Source organism: Heteronotia binoei, chromosome 5, assembly GCF_032191835.1.
Source record: "Heteronotia binoei isolate CCM8104 ecotype False Entrance Well chromosome 5, APGP_CSIRO_Hbin_v1, whole genome shotgun sequence".
NCBI lineage: Eukaryota > Metazoa > Chordata > Lepidosauria > Squamata > Gekkonidae > Heteronotia > Heteronotia binoei.
In genome coordinates this window covers 20,972,584-20,984,813 of record NC_083227.1, presented here as the reverse complement: position 1 = coordinate 20,984,813, position 12,230 = coordinate 20,972,584, and the positions used below count along the sequence as shown (strand labels likewise).

General features: G+C 41.8%; 1 protein-coding gene and 1 long non-coding RNA gene across 5 annotated transcripts in view; both read left to right on the top strand.

Moving 5' to 3' along the window:
* LOC132572181 (zinc finger protein 883-like) overlaps window positions 1–12,230 on the top strand; it is a 121,913-nt gene that overhangs the window by 18,623 nt on the left and 91,060 nt on the right. The window contains exon 1 of one of the 4 annotated variants that reach the window (XM_060239006.1): window positions 8,727–8,827. The exons of the other annotated variants lie outside the window; for them this stretch is intronic. The gene's annotated coding sequence lies outside the window, so the exon portion shown is untranslated. Of the gene's footprint in view, window positions 1–8,726; window positions 8,828–12,230 lie in introns of those variants that run through there. 4 annotated transcript variants of the gene reach the window in all.
* Window positions 6,789–8,628, top strand: LOC132572201 (uncharacterized). The gene is made up of 2 exons (XR_009555417.1): window positions 6,789–6,977; window positions 7,064–8,628. It is a non-coding gene; the product is annotated as an uncharacterized LOC132572201 (long non-coding RNA).

Here is a 12,230-nt window from a genome sequence, read left to right as displayed (position 1 = left end):
AAAACAGTTGTGAGAACGTAAGGTAATGTAAAAGATGAGTTTCCAATGCTGTGATAGAGCGTCACAAACTGTCAGTGTAAAAACAGCCTTCGAAAAGTGTAAATGAAACACAGACTGAACCTAGGACCTGTGTAGCCGCTACACCTGCCGGATTTCAGTCTGCTACCCAAGTGAGAAATGGGTACTGTCTACGTCTTCCAAGACAAGGAGTTACAGAACAGTGGACTTTAGTACCGTTTTTCAAAAGTATTGGAGAAGTATTTGCATTTTGATTTGTCTGTGCTGCATCCATGGACGATAAGAATTTTGGTTTGTAAAAAATACATGTATTTGAATTAGAATACAAAAGAAATTTCTCTAACATTTGTTTGCAACATATAATTACGCAGTGGTTTTTTCTAGGTAGGGGCAGGGGATCCCCTGTTTGTAGGCCCTCCCCCCACTTCAGGGTCATCAGAAAGCAGGCGGGGGAGAGAAATGTCTGCTGGGCACTCCATTGTTCCATATGGAGACTGATTCCCATAGGATATAATGGAGAATTGACCTGTGGGTTTCTGGGGATCTGGGGAGACTGTTTTTTTTTTAGGTAGAGACACCAAATTTGCAGCATAGCATCCAATGCCTCTCCTCAAAAGACCCCCCCAAAGTTTCAAAAAGATTGGACCAGGGGGTTCAGTTCTATGAGCCCCAAAAGACAGTGCCCCTATTCTTCATTATTTCCAATGGAGGGAAGACATTTAAAGGTTTGTGGTCCCTTTAAATGTGGTGGCCAGAACTCCCTTTGGAGTTCAGTTATACTTGTTACAATGTTGCTCCTGGCTCCACCCCCAAAGTCCCCAGATATTTCTGGAATTGGACCTCGGAACCCTAGCCAGAACTCCCTTCAGAGTTCTGTCACAGCCTTGTCACAGCCTTGCTCCTGGATCCTGTTAGGGAATTCTGTTTGAAATTCTATTTCTTTATCTCAAACAGTGCGATGTATCACTGGATCAAATAATCATTGAGAGGCATTTAACATGAAAAAGCAAAAACATATTTATTTCTACAGGGAAAGGGTACTGGGAAGTGAAAATAACAAATACTATAGAACTACATGCTTACACTAGAAGATCATGTGCTTAATGGAGGCTACTTCCTCCTTCTTCTTGACCTCTCTGCCTGAACAAAGGAAGTCACCTGACTAACTGACCAACAGACAAAACAAGTTTACCCGCTTCTAGACCTTGAGTGACAGCAGTCAGTATCTTCTTCCTAGGTCATGGAGACAATAGGAAATCAGGCACAGTGTTAACCCTATAATGACTGGAACTTCAGAACATTGCAAAGGACATACAGAACAGATATATATTTCCAACACCCCTTCTCAATGTCTAATGTCAAAGTCATTATACATTCAATAGTCATTACTCATTATTCACAGTAACATTCACATCAGCTAGATTCATCATTTCACGTAAACGTTCAAATCTAGCAAAAGGTAATGGCTTTGTAAGTATATCAGCTACCATAGCTTCTGTACAACAATATTCTATCTTTATCAGCCCCTTCTGGTCTTTCTAGATCTTTCACTAGCTCACATTTACTACCAATAGATCTACTTCTGGCTGTTCTACTTTCCCCTTTACATACAGCAATACATGCTTGATTATCTTCAAACATTACAATAGGTACAGGTTCGTTTATCTCGAAGTCTTTCAGCAGATGAAAAATCCATTCAAGTTCACTGCAGGCACTGGCTGCTGACACACACTCAGCTTCTGCTGTAGATTGTGCCGCTATAGTCTGTTTTCTGCTAGTCCATTCTACAAGTCCATTTCCATAAAAGGACAAGTATCCACTGGTTGATCTGTAATTGCACGATTCTTCTGCATAGTTGGCATCCATGTATCCAACTAGTCTGGGAATTCTCAGAAGGTTCAATGATCGGTCCATAGTCCCTTTTAAGTATCTGGTAAGTTTCTTTACTGCATTCCAATCATGGTGATTAGGTGAATTTACTTCTCTGCTCAGTATTCCAACAACAGCTGTTATATCAGGTTTGGTAGTTTTACTCAGGTACAGTAGTTTTCCTATAGCTTCTCTGTACTCTCCAATGTCTTTGAGTGATTGACCACCCTGAGCTCTCAGGTATGCAGGTTCAAGAGGTATCTTATGCCAAGAGATTCTATAAAGTCCATAATCTTTCATCTTTGGCATAGTTGAAAGGTTTCATCCTCGAGTCTCTCAATCTGTATTCCTAGATAGTGTTTAATATCTCCAAGTCTTTTGACTTCAACCGCTTTGTTCAGCTTTTCAACAATGTCCTTAACGTCCTCTTTGTTCTTGCAGCTCACAACCAAATCATCAACGTAAACCAGGATGTATTGATATTCTCCATCTTTAAGTCTAGTTTACATGCAGGATTCAGCTTTCCCTTGCTCAAATCCTTGTTGCTGTAGTAGTCCAGTTATTTTGTCATACCAACCTTTTGCGACCTGTTTCAAACCATACAGTCGTTTGAGTTTGAAAACATAATTCTCCTTGCCAGGGATTTGAAAACCTTCAGGTATTTCCATGTAGATTTCCTCTGATAACTCACCATTAAGAAATGCTGTCTTAACGTCTAGGTGCTCTACAAGCATATTTCTAGATGATGCCACACTCAGTAGTGTTTTAAGTGTAGCACTATTGATAACTGGTGCAAAAGTCTCTGAATAATCAGTTCCAAATTCTTGTGCATAGTCTTTGTCTACTAGCCTTGCTTTGTACAAGTCTATAGTTCCATCGTCTTTGTATTTTAATTTGTAGACCCATTTGCATCCAACAGGCTTTCTTCATGCAGGTAGCTTTGTAAGAGTCCATATATCTTTTTCATAAATGGATAGTATCTCTTGTTCCATTGCTTGAATCCATTTCTCCTTTTCCTCATTAGGTAGATCACACACTTGTTTCCAGCTCTTGGGTTCCTCTTTAGGTTTCACAGTCTCTATGGAACTCACAGTGTCACAGTATCCATATTTCTGTGGTGGTTGCCCTTTAGTGCTTCTTTCTGATCGTCTTAAAATGAGTGGAGGTTCTGTTGATCCCTGCGGTGCGGTCCCCATTTCTCCTTCTGGTTCAGTAGAGTCTTCAGAAGGTAGACCTGCCGGTTCACCAGTGATCACTACAGGTAACCAGGTACACCAATCTTCAGAATCATCATCAGTAACCTCAGGATCAGATTCAGGTACACAGGGTGCTCTAGGCAAATTACTGTCATCCACAAACAAAACATTACAAAGTTTAGTCTTATTCAGCTTTGGATCATAGACTCTGTAGCCTTTTCCCACTGAGGGATATCCTACTATGAATCCAATCTCAGTCGCATCAAGCTTCCCTCTATTTTCTCTAAGAACATATGCATAGGCTTTTGCTCCAAAAGTTTTAATATGCTTAAATCCTGGCTTCTTGCCAAACCAAGCCTGGAACAGAGTAATTCCTGTTACTTTTGAAGGTATTCTATTGTGAATATACACTGCTGTATTTACAGCTTCAGCCCACAGGCCTTTAGGTAATCCAGAATGCATTAGCATTGTTCTGGTCATTTCCTGTAACACACAATTAAGTGTTTCTGCACTCCCATTCTGCTGTGGAGTGTATGGGACAGTCACTTTGTGTTCAATCCCTTCTGCTTTCAGAAATTTCTTGAACTCATTGTTGCAATATTCACCACCTCCATCTGTCAGCAAGCTTTGAGGTGCATGCCCAAATCTGTTTTTAGCCATGGCAACATATTCTTTAAATTTATCAAGAGTCTCATCTTTTGATTTGAGCATATAGACAGTGCTGTATTTTGTCTTTGCTTCTGTGAAAACTGAGAAGAATTTATTTTTCCCATTCGAGGCTTTTATATGCCCAACAACATCACTGAATATTGTTTCCAAAAACCTTTCATTATGCACACTGCTTTTTCCACTGAAGCAAGGTTCAGTTCCTTTTGCTCTCAGACAATCACATCTTTCCTTGGATTTATCACAATGCACAACATCAAGTCCACAATCCTTTAGCAACTTCTCAACACTCTGCATGCTTCTGTGTGCTGACTTTACATGCCAAGCATAAACACATATCCTGTGGTCAAACTTTCTGCCTTCAGTCTGGCAAACAGTCTTTTCCATAACATCAACAGCATCTGACCTTTCACTTAAGTCCATAATATAATGAGCTCCATTTCTTTCATCCAGTTTAAAACTAATTCCAGAATTCTTCTTAATAATTTCACCTTCATCTCCTTTATCAAGATATACAGCATAATTATTTCTTATAAGCACTTGGCTTGAAAATAAATTCTCAATTTATTCAGGTGCATAAGCTACATTTTTCAGTCTTACTGGCATTAAATCTCCATCAGTGGTAAGTAATTTCATTTTTATCTCACCCACACCATAAACTTGTAAGGGTTTCTGGTTGGCATCTATCATTTCAGGTCTCCAACTTTTATCCAACTCTGAAAACATGCCTTTATATCGACAACTATGCATAGAAGATCCACTATCAATCAAAAATCTTCCTCTTTCACCAATAAAATTCACATTATTAACATGCATGGTACTTTCTCTGTTCTTTTCTTTGTTCCCACCTGGGCCACGTGGCTTGGAAAATTTCTGGTTTAAAAATTTAATTATTTCTATGGCCACGAGATGGCGCCCGTGTTCCCTCATTTGAAACATGTGCTTTAAAATTGCAATTTCTTTGTTCAGTGTCCTTGTCCCCAGATTTGGAGGCAGTTTCCTCCTTGATAGCGTTTAACAGGCCTTCCAGACTCAAGTCCTTTTGCAGTCTCAAAATCAACTTAATTGACTTGTAAGTACTGGGTAGAGCTTTCAGTATAGTTGAGATTAAGTCTCGTTCTGCAATAGCCTCACCATGCTCCTGTAGTCTGGATTGCAAGTACGTAAATTCCTTCAGATGTTTAGTCACATTCTCCCCTTCTTGCACTTGAAAACCAAATATTTTGCCCTTTAAATCATGAATAGTGCTTATGGGAGTTTTGTTATATTTATCTTTAAGGCATTCAAGCATTTCTTTTGCAGTTTTAAGAGTGTACAATTCAGGAATTTCATATGCCTCAATAGATTCTAAAATGAGAGTTTTTGCAAAACCATCTAGCCGTTTAAAATCTAGTTTTTCTTGCTCATTCTGAGGGGGATTTTCAGACAAAACTCTTTCAGCTCCATAAATCTCAAGTCTTTGCATTAGGGGCAAGAGCCAGAATGGGAAATTCTTCTTAGTTAACTTCAGGGTACTAAATCCTATCACTGGTAGGTTACTCATGGTACCAAAACCAAGATTTGCAGTGGCTATTCCTGAAGATGTGGAAACAGAAGGTCCAGTGGTTCCTCTCTCTGGGTTCAACATTTTTCACAGCAATCAGGCAGGACAGGGTTAAAGATTCTTCCTTCCTCACTAGAGAGAAAAGGCGGCTGAATGCGCGCGCGTGGTTGCAGCAAGGCTCTTCCAAGGTCTCCGACGTAATCCACAGAAAAAGGGTTTAAAAGCTCCAAAAATTCTCTTTCTAGCACATCTGAGGCTTTTAGACTAAAGTAGCAGCGTTTCCAGATCGAAACAATCTGAATTCAAAGCTCATTTAAGTCAGAACGCTCTCAGTAAAGGCAAAAGAAAAAAAGATGTTTTAAAATTGAGGCTTGTCTGCAAAGCATAGCAACTTTTTGCCTATTGCTTTCTAAATGCTCTCAAAGGCAATCCAGATTTAAAAAAAATGATTTATAGTTCAAAAAACAGTCCATGCTATAAGCTACCAGCTTGATGGCAAAAACCAAGAACCATCTGTTCTGCTATCAATTTTGTTAGGGAATTCTGTTTGAAATTCTATTTCTTTACCTCAAACAGTGCGATGGATCATTGGATCAAATAATCATTGAGAGGCATTTAACATGAAAAAGCAAAAACATATTTATTTCTACAGGGAAAGGGTACTGGGAGGTGAAAATAACAAACACTATAGAACTACATGCTTACACTAGAAGATCATGTGCTTAATGGAGGCTACTTCCTCCTTCTTCTTGACCTCTCTGCCTGAACAAAGGAAGTCACCTGACTAACTGACCAACAGACAAAACAGGTTTTCCCACTTCTAGATTTTGAATGACAGCAGTCAGTATCTTCTTCCTAGGTCATGCAGACAATAGGGAATCAGGCACAGTGTTAGCCCTATAATGATTGGAACTTTAGAACATTGCAAAGGACATACAGAACAGATATATATTTCCAACAGATCCACCCCCAAAGTCCCCAGACCTGACAACCCTTAATATCTGATGACCCATAGGCTAACCCAGATGAAACCATGAAAAATGGATGTTGTAAGTTAGCAAAGGCCTCCTGAGCCCTATGTGATACATGTTGTGGAACCCTGAAATAATTTCGTAGTCCAGTTATGTTTAAGCAGAAATTTCTTGCACTCTGCATCACTGACATAGGAGGGACTTCCTGCTATAAGATGGGGACATGGTCATTAGTTTAAAGACCTCTGAAGGAGTAGACAACTTCATCAAGGAAATGCGTACCCGTGGCTGCTAACTGTAATAATGAAATAAAATCCTCATGCATAGAGGAATACAAGATACACACACAAACAACAGTGACCTCTGGCTGGTCATGGATGGAAAGAGGATATAGATTTGAATTTACCTTTGGTCTGATAACTTTCTCTCAAAAAAAGGTGCCTGGCAACCCCTTATTTCTGGAGGTTTCATTCCAAGTGAAGTATGATTGGTTCAAGTTGTAATGAGCTTCTTTTTCTCAAACAGATGTTGAAGAAGTGAGCCAAGAACAGAATCTTCACTTGAGAACGCCTGAGAATAGCAATCACAGAGATGGAGAAAGACAGGGGACTTCCCAATCATCAGAGATACAAGAAGGATACAGAATTCACTTTTGGTTACAACAAATTGATCCAGTGAGGAGAGATTCTCTCTTAGAGGACCAAAGTTTAACTGGTGGGAGAGAAGTAGTGGAGAGAGGGCGTGATGAGGACCAAAGTTTAACTGGTGGGAGAGAAGTAGTGGAGAGAGGGCGTGATGAGGACCAAAGTTTAACTGGTGGGAGAGAAGTAGTGGAGAGAGGGCGTGATGAAAACTCGATGCAGAGTTCTGATGCTTTAAAGATGAAGTCAGCCCAGAGCAAAAAGAAATCTTATATATGCCCACAGTATGGGAGAAGTCTAAATTCCAATTATTCCCTTTCAAGACATCTACAACGAACCCACAAAGTAGAAAACCTGTACAGATGCTCAAACTGTGGGGAAAGATTTAACTCTAAGCAAGACCTTTCAGCACACAAAAAATCACACGAAAAAGAGAAGCCATGTGAATGTGGAGATTGTGGGAAAAGTTTTAGGAGCAAAAGGAATCTTGCTGAACATAGAAGAATTCACACTGGAGAGAAGCCTTATAAATGCTCAGACTGTGGGAAATGTTTTCGTACTAGCTCAGGGCTTTCAAAACACAAAAAAACCCACCGTGAAGAGAAGCCACACCAATGTGTAGAGTGTGGGAAAAGTTTTAGGTTAAAACATAATCTTGTTCGACATAAAAGAGTTCACACAGGAGAGAAGCCATATACATGCTCAGAATGTGGGAAAGCATTCGGTTATAAATCTAGTCTTGATCATCATTTAAAATCTCATTGAACAGAGAAACCATACCAATGCTTGAAATGTGGGGAAAACTTCAGTCAGAAATCACACCTTGTTGTCCACAACGAAACTCACAGTCGAGAGAAACCACATACAAGCCTGCAGTGTGATCAATCCTTCCATCAAGCGAGTGAAATTTTGCTGCACAAGAAAGGGCATACACGGAAGAAATCCAATCATTGTTTGCAATGCCAAAGAACCTTCCGTTGGCACTACCGGTATCTTGCACACCAAAAAACCCACATGGTTAAGGAGCCAAACAGGTGCTCAGAGTGTGGGAAGAACTTTTTGTGGGAAGGTGGCCTTATGAAACACATGAAAAAACATGTCAGAGCTAGATTATGTGGACGTTTGGAATGTCAAACAAACAACCCGTAACTAACTCTAATCTTCATAGACAGAAAGAAACCCCACCCGGGGGGTGGGGGGGGGGGAATACAGCAGTGTCCCCAATCTGGAGAAAGATTTGTTCAGAAATCATTGCTTTTTCTACAGCAAAGGTTGAGTGTCAGAGAGAAGCCTCAGTTTCAAAAGTTCCCACATGAAGACTCATTACTTACCTAGACTTATAATGGAAAAATCCATGGACAGGAGGACTACCTCTGTCTGGTTGGGGGTGGGACTTTCTGAGGGAACTTTCAGCACTTCTGTCATTAGGGAGTCTAATTGCTTTAGCAGACTTCTATCACATCAGGGACATTCAACTTTTTAAGTACTTTTCAGAAATTGTCAAGCATTTCTCAGGCCTGTAACAAATATTATTTCATAATAATGACAAGAATTTTTAAACTTTTATGTTCATTTTTATCTTCATCGTGTTTTGTGCTGGAGGGTTGGCACCTTGCACTTTGGAACTTGGGGAGGGGTGTTTGTTTCAGAGCAGGGTGCTGCATTGAGTTGTGATGTGGTTCGACTCTTTTTAAAGCTAAATAAATGTTTTTAATTTTGTTTTTCCCCTTTCCTTGTAGTTTTTCCTTCTGTCGTACAGTATGGCCTCCCTGGAATTGTCATTTGCTGATATCTCTACATGAAAAGTGTTTTGTTTTTTCAGGAGTTTGGGGCTGTTTGAAAGTGGGCAACCTTGCCCCCCCCCCCAAGATCATAGTGTCCTGTATCCACACATTACTGGTAGATAGGGCAACAGGACCTCTGGTAAGCTCCAGACTGCTTTCAAAAGCAGTTTATGGTTCAATATAATATTTCTCATAAATGGAAATTCTAGAACAGGCTGGTTTTGTACAGAACATCTTTAGCTATATCACAGCCTGCCAATTTGCTACCAAAAACCCAAGCAGAAAACATGTAGCATTCAGAGATCTTTCATAATGGAATCAGCCATGCTTTTAGAGTCTATGGCAGGGGTGTCAAACATGTGGCCCAGGGGACAAATCAGGCCTCCAGAGGGCTTCTATCAGGCCCACAAGCAATTGGCTGTCATCAGCTTCCTTCTCTCTCTCTTGCTTCCTTCTGCATAACAGTTTGCTCAATCACACAAGAGCTACAGAGCAAAATCTGTATTTTCTCCATTGGCTGAGGCTTCTCCACTGTAGAGAAAAGGGGAAAGGCAGAGTTTGTTTTGCCAGGCTGTCTCAGTCACACAGCAGAGCTACTGAGCCAAGTCTTTCTTCCTTCTGTTGGCTGAGGCTCCTCCCCCTCCTGGTCCTCTGGGGAAGGAAGTTCACAGGATCCCATGGGAGGAAAACAAAGAAAGCACCTTTAAGACAAACAAGTGCTAATGTTTTAAGCATGTTTCAAGTCATATATATATATATATATATATATATATATATATATATATATATATATATATATATATATATATATATATATTTAATTGTATTTGTCTGTGTCCTTTATAAAGTTCATATCTCTACTGCCTAATCCTAAATAGGTGTACACAGGGCCTGGCCCAACCTATGTCAGATCCGGTCCTTATAACAAATGAGTTCAATACCCCTGTTCTATGGGATTTCCCTGGAGAAAGATGAAGGATGGAAGAAAAAGATATCTCCTTTTACCTTCCCCCTGCCCACAACAGACACCCTGTGAGGTAGGTGGGGCTGAGAGAGCTCTCCCAGAAGCTTCCCTTTCAAGGACAACTCCTACAAGAGCTATGGCTGACCCAAGGCCATTCCAGCAGGTGCAAGTGGAGGAGTGGGGAATCAAACTTGGCTCTCCCAGGTAAGAGTCCATGCATTTAACCACTACACCAAACTGGCTCTTAAGACGTTTTTGAAGGAAGCGTCAGGCAGGGGGAGTATGCCAAGGTAAAAAGCTCCTCATGAGGAGTGCCAAAGACACCTGAGCTAAATATTAGCAGTCAGCCAAGACTTGTGGGATGTTAGCTTTTACACAGTACTTGCCGAAGGTCAGGTTTATCACATGCCAGCACAACACTCTCTTTCAGTTCAGAGCACTGCTGTGACTGGCTCCCATGTTGCTGGGATTATGGGATACAGTTCTGTGCATGCCAGGCCTCAAGACCTATAACACTCCTCCTGAGACGGCTCTACTTCACCCAGCTCCCCTCCCCAAGGGTCTCTTCCAAGATCCAATTTCCTTCAATGAAACCCCACTGATGATTTTAAAAAACATGGATTCTTTAATCATTAAAGATGTCCAGAATCTACAGGTTTCTTCTGTGAGGCAGGTGGATAGATGCTATAAGAGAGCTTAAAGGCTTCCATACAGTCAATGACATCCGCCTGCTTGTTCTAGAACAGGGGTGTCGGACACATTTGTTATGAGGGCCGGATCAGACATAAATGATATCTTGTTGTGGCGGGCCATGTCGGGCTGGGCCAGGCCATGTGTGTACGTATTTAAAGATTAGGTAGCAGCGATATAAACTTTATAAAGGAGAGAGCCTGGAAAAACAAGTTCTGCCTCCCCCCCTCCCCCGCTTTTCCCCAAGAGAGGAACCTCAGCCAATGGAGAAAATAGAGGTTTTGCTCTGTAGCTCCTGTGCAATTGAACAAGCCTTGCAAAGCAAGCTGTGATGCAGAAGGAATCAAGAGAGAGGGAGAAGGAAGGAGAGGACAGCCAGTTGCTCAGGGGCCAGATAGGAGCCCTCCGGGGGCCACATGTTTGACACCCCTGTTCTAGAACTTTTATCCCTCAGAAATGTTGAGTGGGACTATCAATAGCTTCAGGAAGCCTTGTGGGACTTGGGTAGAGATCCTATTGAACTACCTACCATGGTTGTATTGGATAATTTGAGCCAGGGCTAAGGTGACCAAATTTTCAACTAGCCCCTGCTCCTTTCTTAAAGTGAAGACCTTCTGCCACCAAGCATTTAACCACTACACCAAACTGGCTCTTAAGACGTTTTTGAAGGAAGCGTCAGCAGGGGGAGTATGCCAAGGTAAAAAGCTCCTCATGAGGAGTGCCAAAGACACCTGAGCTAAATATTAGCAGTCAGCCAAGACTTGTGGGATGTTAGCTTTTACCGAGAACCAAGACGGTTTGAAGGCAACGTAGTTTAATCCGTGGTACATCACAAGAGAGAGAGCACGCGGGCCGGGCCCCGCTTATATACATTATCCAGAACTGCCCCCTCATCTGACCAGGCCAATCCTGGTCAGTCAAGCTTCCCGCCACAGATCTTGATGGGCGGGGCGTATGGCGAGCTACATCCGGGGACCCAGGGGTCGCCTTCAGTCGCAATCGCCATGCTGCATAAGGTCTTATGTTCAATACATAACACCTTCTGAGTGAATAATTCCAGAAGGGCAGCCATGCAAATCTGATGCTGCTATGTTAATATCTGTGGCATTTAAAGAAGCAAACTTCACATCCTAATTTCTAATTCATGTCAGGCTCTGGCAGATGGAGAAGAGCAAGTCAAGCTAGGTTTGTTCTCTAGTCAGTTGGCAACCCTGGTCAGACCATCCTCTGATCATATTTCAGTGCCACAAATGCATCTCTTGAAAATGAACACACAATGATGAACAGCAGGTCTCTGGCCTTCTGTGAGACATCCTATCCCCATTCAGTCAGAAAGCCCACCATGTAGACAGAGCTGGGTCTCGGGGAGGGAGTCAGCAGCATTTCATTTCAGTGGTGCCATTTGAGGGAGTTGCATCACTAGTCGGGTACGTGCACCCAGGGCATTTTTTTTTGAGCAGGAACGCACAGGAACACAGTTCTGGCTGGCTCGGCATCAGGGGTTGTGGCCTAATATGCAAATGAGTTCCTGCTAGGCTTTTTCTACCCAAAGCCTCGCTTGTTATAATGAGTGTACAGTGAATGGGCAAGGGGGAGGCAGAAGTTGAGAAGAGGAATAGGATAAAGCAGGGCTTTTTTTGAGCAGGAATGCAGTTCCGGCTGGCTTGGTGCCAGGGGTGTGGCCTAATAGGCAAATGAGTTCCTGCTGGGCTTCTTCTAAAAAAAGAGCCTTGCCTACAACTCCATCTTTGCCCTCTGCATCATGGCAGGTGGCCATTCAAGTGGTGCCAATACAATGAGTGAAAAAACTTCATACATTGAAATTCTGGTTGTCATTTAGAAGACAAAGCCAGGGAGCCACTTGGGTGGGGGGAAGGTAGTGATCCAA